This window comes from Nycticebus coucang, chromosome 7 (genome assembly GCF_027406575.1).
Source record: "Nycticebus coucang isolate mNycCou1 chromosome 7, mNycCou1.pri, whole genome shotgun sequence".
Lineage (NCBI taxonomy): Eukaryota > Metazoa > Chordata > Mammalia > Primates > Lorisidae > Nycticebus > Nycticebus coucang.
The window spans coordinates 1,155,080-1,166,185 of NC_069786.1; the positions used below are offsets into that span (position 1 = coordinate 1,155,080).

The following is an 11,106-nucleotide window of genomic DNA, read 5'->3' on the forward strand; positions in this document are numbered from 1 at the left end:
GGGGTGGAGATGGAGCAGTGGGGTTGCTTTACTGGAGTGGCCAGGGAAGGTTTCTGGATAAGTGTCCCTGAAGCAGAGAGTGAAAAGGGCAGGGACAGGAGCTAGGGACTACAGCCCAGTAGGAAGGCCTTTGCAGGGTATCTGGGAGTGCCCTGGAGGCCAGTGGAAGCCAGACAATGGGAGTCCTTGGGGTTTTGGAAGGACTTCAGATTTTATTTGAAAGGACTCCAGATTTTATTTGGGATAGGACAAGATTTCAGCAGTGTAGCATTTGCATTTTAAGACAGATAGTAGACACTATATTTGTAGCAGCTTTCACCAGAGTGTTCCAATAGAATTAGTTATTTACTAATCTAACAAATTAGGAAAACTTTCAAAATGTATTTGATACATTTCTAAATTTTCCAAACTCATCAGATCAGTAAACAGAGCCCTTAATATGTTATTATAAATTATATATTTTCAAGAGGAGAAATATTATAAACAGAATTTCTCAAACTTATTTTACCACAAAATCTTATTTTAGGGGGTAGGGGCAGGGGAGAATCTTAGAGTTCTTAGAACATACTTTCAGAAATACTATCTTATAGGAGCAACTCCTGGTGGGAAATTCAGACAAGAATGAGTTATGTCTGAAAACATCCTTAAATTTCACTTTCAGGATGTTTGGTTCTCAGAAGAGGCCATTATAGTATGATCAGATGCAGGATCTATTCAACAATGCCTATAAAATTGCAGATAAAGACATTCACCAAAGCACTAGTGCCCTTTCCTTCCATTTTACCCAAGATAAATTTTAGTAGAATATAATAGTTTTGATCAATGTAGATTATAGTTTGTCACCCCTCAAAAATATTTTAAATAATATCACAAACCTCAGAGCACACATATATAATATAAAGATAGGCAGACATGAATTTGGGTCCTCTTAAAGAAAGTGCTAAGTCTATAGGTGAGGAAGAGCAAGGGTTTGCTGGTTTTGTCACCTACTTCTGCTACTTCACAGCTCTCTGAGACAACACAGTCTTCACTGTTTAGTGTGATGCTTTTTGATTAAACATCAAAGGACTTTTCAGTGAGATTCTTCTTTGATTATTTTTCTTTGCAAAAAAAAAAAGCGTAGTTATTTTAAACACCTTCGACTAAATTATGATGTAGAGATTTTGAATTGTTCTTTTTTGGAATAGGCTGTACTCATCTCTTGTTGATGGAAACATTTTGCATAGGCACTTTTCTTTGCTGTGGTGCTGAGTCACATACAGTGATCACTATTGCAATCCAAAATGCTATTTTTGATTATTTCTCCCAATATGCTCATGCTGAGATTTTCTTCTTCCAAAACCATTCATCTGAGAATAGAGAATATGGTCCCATTATCTTCCTTTGACAAAGAGCACTAAGTAAATACAGGTATTTTATGTGAATATGAGTACTTTATGTGAATTTCCTAAGCACAGATAGATGCTGTCATTATATATACACTGATTCTGAGTAACCATTTTTAAAAAATACAGCATGAACATTGTGGCTTTGTATAGTCTTGAATGATGCCTCTGTGGACTTGAAATAGCAAACGTGGAGATCATTTGCTATTTCTTAGCTTTCGTCCTATTCAAGATACATTTTCAATTATTGTATTTTATTATGAGAAGGTAGCATGTTTCAGCAAAGTCAATGTAGACTATTTTAAAAAAATCACTTAGGGCAGTGCCTGTGGCTCAGTGAGTAGGGCGCCGGTGGTGGGTTCAAACCCAGCCCCAGCCAAACTGCAACAAGCTGCAACAAAAAAATAGCTGCGTGTTGTGGCGGGCGCCTGTAGTCCCAGCTGCTCAGGAGGCTGAGGCAGGAGAATCGCGGAAGCCCAAGAGCGGGAGGTTGCTGTGAGTCCTGTGACGTCATGGCACTCTAACAAGGGTGGTAAAGTGAGACTCTGTCTCTACAAAATAAATAAATAAAATAAAATAAATCACTTAAAGGAGTTCCTCCTCTAGATTTATGGCACCACATCCAGCCAGGTATAGAGGGTGCAGGTGTTAGGTCTTTGAGGTGTTCCTGAGACCATCTTTGGTGCCACTTCTGCTATTTTGTCTTCCTCTGGTCCATGCCTCCTATTTCTCCTGGTGTTTAGTCCCAATTGCAGTTTTTATCACCTGCTTCTGCAGCCTGAAGCTACATCTCCTGGTATCCATCACTTCCCCACTCAGCAGTGCTTAGAATCCTCCTCCTCCAGCTTCCTTCATTCATTCAACAAATAGTTGTTGATCACCTGCTATAGGCCAGACACTCTTTGCATCAATGAATAAAAGAGACAAAGATCCTTGCTCTTTTGGCACTTGCATTCTGGAGGGAAGACAGATAATAAACACTGAACATAATAAAAATTGAATTACTTGGTATGCTAAAAGGTAATAAGTCCTGTGGAGAAGAGTGGATGAGTATAAAGGGACTTGAAGAGCTGAAAGGGGTGGGGAAGGGTCGTGGTGATAGTAGAGTGGTGAAAGTCACAACCCTTTGAGAATGTTTGATTCAAGATTTGAAGGTTGTAAGGAGGCTCCCTGAGGCATCTGTAGAGGAAGAGCATTCTAGGCCGTGCCAATGGGCAGAAGAGACATAAGAGGGTTCACAGTTTAAATAGTGGCCATACTTGGAATATATTGTCAGTGTGTGAGGCCCTGGAGACCAGAGTTGTTAAGAAGTGATAAAATTATAGATTTTTTTTAAAAAATAAAGAGCCAATAAGATTTAAAGATGGACTGGATGTGGAATGAAGGAAAATTAGAGGAATCTGGATGACTGTGGTAAGGATGAGTGGAACAGATTTTGGGAGAGGATAAGGAGTTCAGAGTTGAAGGAGACTCCTATTGGAAGACTGGAGATCTCAAGTAAGCAGTTGGATGTCTCAGTCTGGAGTTTAGGAGTGATCTCAAGGCTGGAGACATAGATTTGGATGTGGTCCATAAACAGATGGTACCTAAAATTGTGAGACTGGAAAATCTCACCATTGGGAGTATGTGTAGAGATAAAGGATCACCAAGGCTGAGACCAGGGCCATGTCAACAGGAGAAGGTGGAGGAGATGGGGAAGAGCCAACAATGTGGATTGGCAAGAAGTAGACCTGGAGTAAAGAGGATAGTCAAGGGTATGTGAGGTCTTGGAAGCCAAGTGAGGAAAGCGTGTCAAGGAGGAGGAAGTGATCATAGATCTCAAACAAATTGAGGAGTGAGAATTGATCCATGGGTTTGGTAATGCGAAGGTCAGAGGTGGCCAGTGGAATAAGTCCTAGAGTTTAGAGGTTTGAGAACGTAGATGTCTGATGTCCAAGACATGTAGAGATGAGGGTCTTCCTCTCTAGAAAAGAAAGAGTTGATTCACTTGTACTCTGCTTTTTTTGTTCTATCCAGGCTCTTAGCTGATGAAATGCTCCCCACCCACAATGAGTGAGGGTGTGTCTTTTTTACTCAGCCCATTAATTCAAATGTCCATCCTTTCTGGGAAAAGTTTTCAATTAGCAATAATCGTGCCTCGGATATATCTCATTGGCTACAGTACTGCCACTGCGCAAAGCTCGCCCATCCTTTCTGAAAACACATCCGGAAATAATGCTTTACCAGCTCTCTGGGTTGACATAAAATTAACCATAGCAATTGCCATTTAAAATACCTTCCTTGTTGTTGTCTGGAAATATTTCCTTAAAATATTCTAGTAAAATCTAAAAGATATGAACGTCAAAACTTGAAGAACAGGTGTTAGCAATTTGGAAGAAATTCCTGGAGGCAAAGAGCTATGACTTGGGCAGCGCTTGTGGCTCAAAGGAGTAGGGCACTGGCCCTATATGCCAGAGGTGGCTGGTTCAAACCCAGCCTGGGCCAAAAACTGAGAAAAAAAAAAAAAAAAAAAGAGTTGTGACTCTCTTATAAACAGATAGTTTTCGATGGGGATGAGGGATATTGTGTGAAAGAGTTCTAACTTATAACTAGGTCAATTTATTTATGGTAGTATTTTTTTCCTATTTTTAGTGATCATAAAAATAATAACTACCATGTAATAATAATTGCCTCCTAGACATTATGAGATATGATAAGTGAAATAAACTTTTGTTTATAAAATCGTATAATTTTATAGTACATAGATTCCTTACATGATCACCTACACATTCAATGCCATTGCCTACTTGCATTTTAAAACTAATGTTTACCAGGTACACAATAAATTATATTCTCTAGGGAGAGTCATTACTCAAGTAATGTTATTGAAGACTAGCTGTTTTAGCTGAAGGATTTACAAAAATCATATGTGTAAATTATTCTACTTATGGTAGCAGTAATTTATTCTAAACAAATTGGATCCATGGCCATCTGTTTTAGCTGTTAGTGTAAGAAAAGCCTATTCTTTTCTGTTTTCACAAACTTATGCTCAAATCCCAAATGCAAAACTATGCAAATTTGGCAATACATGCCTTTTGAAGTGAAGTACCAACAGAGCAGTGGCTCATGCTCAAAGTTCTTATGAGCTTCTCATCTCAGAGCTAGGATGATTCTAACCCAAAACTAAATTCTGAGAGTTTCCATCTTGCAAAATAGCTAGGGCCAGAGAAACATAGAACTACTGCTTTGGGTATGACTCTATCCTTCTACTTCTATACCATTCTTCATGTCTCTTCTTCTCTATACTTTTATGTCTTTGATGTTATGTGAATGAAGGTCCCTTGTGACACTGCTGCCACCATCTCTGTCTTGAAATCTCATCCTGGATGCTCTTTATAACATGAAGTATTCAAAGTCAAATGTCATCCAGTTTTGGGATTCATGGGAAATTTCTGCTCTCATCCCTTACCCAGTGTCAAAGAAGAACCCTAACCTCATAGAGGATGGCAAGACTCTAAAAGGGATGATCAAGCAAGCAACCAGGTTGGCTTAATACATCCCCATCCATGCTGAGAATAAACAATAAGACCACTGAGCACAGCAAGACAGTTTATTCCCACAGCACAATGAGATTGAGAATACCAGTGGGGGCATCAATTCTTCTGTCTCTAAGTCCCATGAAATGATTGATTGATCTAGATTGTGACTATGGATGTAGTGTGTTGTGCCACAGTTGAGGTACTCAGGGCTCAGGGCTCAGAAGCTTCCATAAAGCACTAAACAAGCCAATCTCCTCATCTGGCCTGGGAAGAAAGTGAGAAGTCATACAGGCTGTAGTTCTTTGGCCTACTTTGTGCCAAGATGACCTCCTGTAGAGCTGACTCAGGACCTGAGGATGTGCCTTGTGAATTGGACACTTAGCAAGGACCTCTCTCCCAACAACTCAGCCTCTTGGTCCTTCCAAGTTCTTGGCTGCATTCAAGTCTTCATACTAGCATGCCACACCCTGTCAAGCAACTCAGACACACTAACAGGGATTGGGAAAAATTTTATATAATTTGCCTCATACAATACTTGATTGAGGTGTCATCAACAGAATCCTGGTTGGTAGGATGAGGCCATACTTGTAAATACATCTTAGCTATATGCAGGAAGTCCTGGACACTGAAGGAACTAAGGAAATTTCACCCCAAAATATAATTGGTATAAAGAATATTTTAAGTGAAAAGGTCATTTTTGATCAGAAAGCACTGGCCTCTCCTCTATAAAACCTGAGTAACCTGATTTAGAATCAGAAAAGGCTGCTGACTTCCTTATTGCGTATGAATAGACCTGGCCCTAAGGTCATTTGAAGCAGATGAACTACAATTTAATCTGTTCCCATCCATTTACACATCCCCCACTAGCAACCATGTAATTACACCTATACTTCCCAGTTTCTCTCCCCCTTCCCTTCTAAAAGGCATCTTTAAAAGCCACTGACCATCACTGAGATTTTGAGAAATCATTCTTGTGGTTCCCCCTATGTATATGGCATTTGGAAATAAACTTTTCTCTTATTAATCTACCATAATTGTGAGTTGATCTTTCAGTGAACCAACCTAAGGGAAGAGGACAAGTTTTGCCATGATCTATTCGGTTTAAATAGTCAAAAGGATATCAAGGCCACTGCCCTCCACAAGGCTGCAGCAAAAGGATTGGAACCTTGACACCAGCTGGCACATGGTGAGATATTTTACATACCAGTTGGGCTCCCAGTCTTCTTCTCTGAAGGCTCTGGTTGAGCAGATGGTAAAAGATCTTTTGTTCATTCCATATTTAAGATTAATAAGAGAAAAAAATTTGTTGATGACTAATCTTGTAAGTGACTCTGGTATTGGTATATTTTTCAGCACTTTGTGGCATATGAATATTCATATAGTTTGATTCTATTTCCTCTTGGAAATAGCTTTTATTGCTATTGCTTTTTTTTTGTTTGTTTTTTTTGGTTTTGTTACTTGTCTTTCTATGTCATTTGGCTAAAGAGGGTTGCCATGGAAGGAATTCAGGCCTAGCCCCCCCCCCCGCCCCCACCAGCCCAACATTCAAACTGGCCCTGCATAGCAGCAGTTATATGGTTCCTGCTGGTCCAGTGTCTTTTTTTATTTGTTTATTTTGAAACAGAGTCTCACTATGTCACCCTTGGTAGAGTGTCATGGTATCACAGCTCACAGCAACCTCAATCTCTTGGCTCAAGTGATTCTTTTGCATCAGTCTCCCAAGTAGCTGGGACTACAGGCACCTGCCACAATGCCTGGCTATTACTTTTGTTACAGTTGTCATTGTTGTTTAGCTGGCCCAGGCTAGGTTCAAACCTGTCAGCCTCAGTGTATGTGGCTGGTGCCATAACCACTGTGCTACGGGTACCAAGCCTGGTCCAGTGTCTTTTAAGACAAACTTTGTTGCAGGTCCCAGAAACAAAAACCATATGACCTGTTCTATGTCTCTGAACATGACTTTGTGACTGAGTGGGAATTGTCTCCTCAGTCTCCGCCATCCAGAGGACATGATTTGTCAGGAACACATCAGGTGGCCAGTCTGGAAAAACTGGGAGTCCGAGACATCTAAGATTCTAAGCAGCACACTGTGTGTATTGAATGTGTCAAGCTCTGAGGAGTAAGTCTTTTATCATTGTCTATTCTAACATAAGTTTATTTCTGAGAGTGAATTTTTGGGAATCTTCATAGAGGCATTAGGCGTTATAAAAAGGCAATGAACTGAGTTCCTTTAAACAAATATACCATTGTGATTAAGTGGCCAAAAGATGTATCTTTTGAACTAGAAAAAAACTCCTTAATTTAAAGAAAATTTCATAAAGCTCTCATTCTAAGCAATTGCCTTATTTATATTTATGAGAAGATCAAATTGAAAGAAAAACAAACATCCATGTTGTGGCTAGCCTTAAAAACTCCCCCCCAAAAATGACAAGCAGAAATATAAATTAGAACAAAAGTTAAGACCTTAAACCCCCCTCCAACATATACTCCTCTCTATCCTCAATTACCTGTCCCTGATTCCCCAGAAGATCTTTTAGACAATAGGCAGGGCCCCAAGCCCCTCCCTTTGCAAGGTGAAATGGTGTGAGTGGCCCCTGTCCATATCCCTGTATTTTTTTTAACCCTATTTGTGGCCCTGTTTTTATCCCATCTGTAACATGTTTGTGGTTTGTCTGAGGAAAAAAAAGAGGCGGGGGGTGGGGGGGAACACATGGGGAAGCCCACCCCATTGGGAACTGTGCTTTTAGCATTTTAAGAAAGGGTTTACAGGAGACTATGAGGTAACTACATCTCCAGAGAGATTGAAAATTTTGTGTGAGCAGAAATGATTCAAATGCCTTGTTGTTTAGGTGACTGTAATATCCTTTGAGATAAAATTAGATTGAAACCTTTTATTAAAGTTCAAATGTTTGAAGATTATAAAACTGCCAACTCTGTAATATTTCTAGGTTTGCTAGATTCTACTGTGAGATTATGTTTTTGATTTTAAGCCTCTGAATTCTGTGAGGCCTAAGGACAAGTTCCCCATACTTAGGCCAGCAATTGCAAGGCACAGTCCAGCCCACATGGCCCCTTCTTCCCTGCTCCAACTTTGCCCCCTAGCTATTCTAAGAGAAACTGGATGTTCTGGTACCCTGCTTTCTACCTTAAACTTTCACTTGCTAAATAAATTAAAAACACAGGTCTTGTCCTTTGTCACAATCTTTGATGCCACATAGCCATGTGAGACTTAGAAGGGCAATGAAAAGACATAAAAACAAATAATGCCTATGTTATGGTTTCAGAACATTTTTGGTAACTTAAAACCCTAAAGTCATCTTGTTATCAGAATTTCTTCTTCAGTGGGTCTTTGGTTATAGAGATTCAAGAAGTGACCCCATGGACCACAGATCAGTGATAAAATGAGATTTTGTTGAACAGATGGGCATGCAGAGAGAGTGGAGAGCACCACAGCTTCTGGCAGGGAAAAGGAGACCCAGGTCAGAGGTCTCCTATATAGTTCATTTGTCTAGGGGTAAATATTGGACCTAAGGGAAATTTTGACCAGGACTTGGTAGCTGGGAAAACATATTTACAAGCTGAATCAATGTTTTAGCAAATGTATAAATGGAGTACCCACCCTGGAGCAAGGTTGTTAGGTCCTTGCAGTTTTTTTTTTGGGAGAAAAGGTTGAAGTTTGTGCTCCCTATCAAAGTAGAGCCATTCAGGGGTGTTTCAGGCTGCTTTGTTTGTGGCCTTGCTGGAGCTCAGAGTGTGGCCTGCAAAGTGTAGCCTATCTGTGCCTAGAGATTGGGGGTCTAATTTCTGAGCTTACTTGAGCCAAAAAAAAAAAAAAAAAGGGTGGGGGGTTCTCTGTGCAGCTCTCAGTGAAAACAAAACAAAACCGTATCAATGTTATATTCCATAAAATGTCTCTCATTTGTAAAACATAATAGTTTTGTCATTTAAATTGTTTGGGAAGCTGAGTCTTTGCCGTAGAATAAGATTCTTGCCTTTTAAACCTTCTAATTATCAGTTTAGCCAAGTGAATAATTCACTTCATAGTAAACCATGATCCTGTTTTATGAAAAGTGATTTTTTTTTTAAGAGTAAGAAAAATTAAACAGAAAGGAAAATGGCATTGCATAAGAAAGGATCTTGTGTGGTAAATTTTGTCCTGAAACAGAATAATTATTCAAGGAAATAAAGGCAGGGCAAAAGTGAAAAGAGGTTTAGAATGTTTGTAAATTGTCTGTGCTAGATTGCATAAGGTTCATAAAAAATTTGTGAAGGAATTTGCGTGTAATCTAATTAACTATGTATTGCCTTTAGAATCTTTTGGCTTGTAATCCTGTTTGAACAAAATTTTTAAGTCTTTGATATTTGACAAACCTTTCAAAATCAAAAGTCTAAATTTGGTCTTTTTGAAAAATATTAAGACCACTGAAAGTTTGAGAAAGACATATTAGACTTATTTACTAGGTTAAAAATGTATAGGAAATATTACCAAATATGAAATGGTAGTTAATAATTTTGTATGAATTATGTTTATGTATATGTTCCAATATTATAAAGTATTGGTCTGTCTTAGTGCTTATTGTCAGTAATAATTTTAATTCATCTCAGAAAGTATTTTTGTAACTAACAAATGACTTTAGAGATTAAATACCATTAGATTAGAAGCAAACTTCTAGAACTTTAATTAAAAAGCTAACATATCCATGAGTATTGCTAACCCAACTTCAAACAGAACAGAAATCAGTTATGTGGAATCAACTGATTTGTTATGGCTTTTTGTTTGAAACATTGGTGATTCTTTCTGTGTTCTGTTTCCCAGAAGTTAAGAAAACATTTTCTGCCTCTTGAGTTATTTGTAGCTTTCAGCAATGTATGTACTTATAGGCAGAATTTGAAACATTAATTTTTTTCTCTATCCTTGATTTCTCCAGAATTTGAAAACCATTTGCAAGTATTCTTAATTTCTAACAATACAGTTATTTGCATAAGTTCAGTAAGAATCTGTTTTGTTCTATAGGACATAATAAAGGACAATGGTCATTTTACTGAGGCTTTGACTGGAATAGCATTTTCAGAAGTGTTCATATTGTGTTAAGGAATTAATGTTGACTTTATAAGGCCAATTAAAAAGCCCATTGCAAAGACTGGCCAAATACCTCACCAATAACATTTTCTGATCTGCAGTAAGTAAAGAATGTTACTTTCTATCATGTCTGGGAATCAAAATTTGCTTGGGGACCTCAAGAGAAGAGGAATTTGCCCAATGCCTACAGGTATCTAATGGCATAGATGAAACCTGGGCTCCTGAGAGGCTTTCAAGTCTAACCTGAGATTCCTTATAAAAGATTTCAGCAAAGTCAATTTTAAGAGAAAGAAAAGCCTAGGTGGCTATTAATTATTCTTGCTGAACTTTATGTAAATAATCAGACTCAATATACTAAAAATACAACTTATTTTGGCAATCAAATTAATTCTGCTATAATTTATTTTTCAGTAAAGTGAGAAGTTAGAGAGAAAAAAATAGTTCAAAAAGAAAAAAAAAAAAACAAAACAAAGCTGTGGCCCACCTGTATTAGATTCCAGCCTTGTCTGCAATGCCAGCTCATAAAATGAGATGTAGTTGTTTTACTAAACTGATCTGTTAAATGGAACTAAAAGATTGGCTAAAGAATATAGAATTATATACAGTAGTTATATTTGCTCTGAAGCCTTAAGGCTCAACAAAGGTCACCTATTGCCTACACTGGAAAAATTTGTGCAGTATTAAACATTATTTGCTGTGTCTATATAGATACCTCAGGAAAAAATAGAACCTAAATATTCACTTAAATTGCCCAGAACTTTAGAACAGATTTCTAAGGACTCTTAAGAGTAGGTATTATCTTAAGAACTATGCTAAGATTGTAAATAAGAGTACTTACATTCTCACTGTCGAACCTTAACCTTGAAATCCAGAACCTGTACATATTTGTAAGTGACTGCTAAATAGTTTTATTCTCTTACCCTGAGTCCAACCTTGATGTCCCTGTCAGTGTAAGAAAACCAGAAAACCATAAACGTATGAAAGGTGGCTGAGGTCATACAGAAGCTAGATGAACACTTGCAGACACTACCATGCTGGTGCAAGAGGCTAATAAGTTGACTTTGGTACAAAAATCAAGAATTTAGGTACCATTTGCAGTGGTCACTCTTATAAATGACAAAGAACA

General features: G+C 38.2%; 1 pseudogene; it reads right to left on the reverse strand.

Annotated features, from left to right (window-relative positions):
- Positions 1-3,435: 3,435 nt before the first annotated feature.
- Positions 3,436-3,566, reverse strand: LOC128590902 (uncharacterized; annotated as a pseudogene).
- Between the last annotated feature and the right edge of the window lie 7,540 nt (positions 3,567-11,106).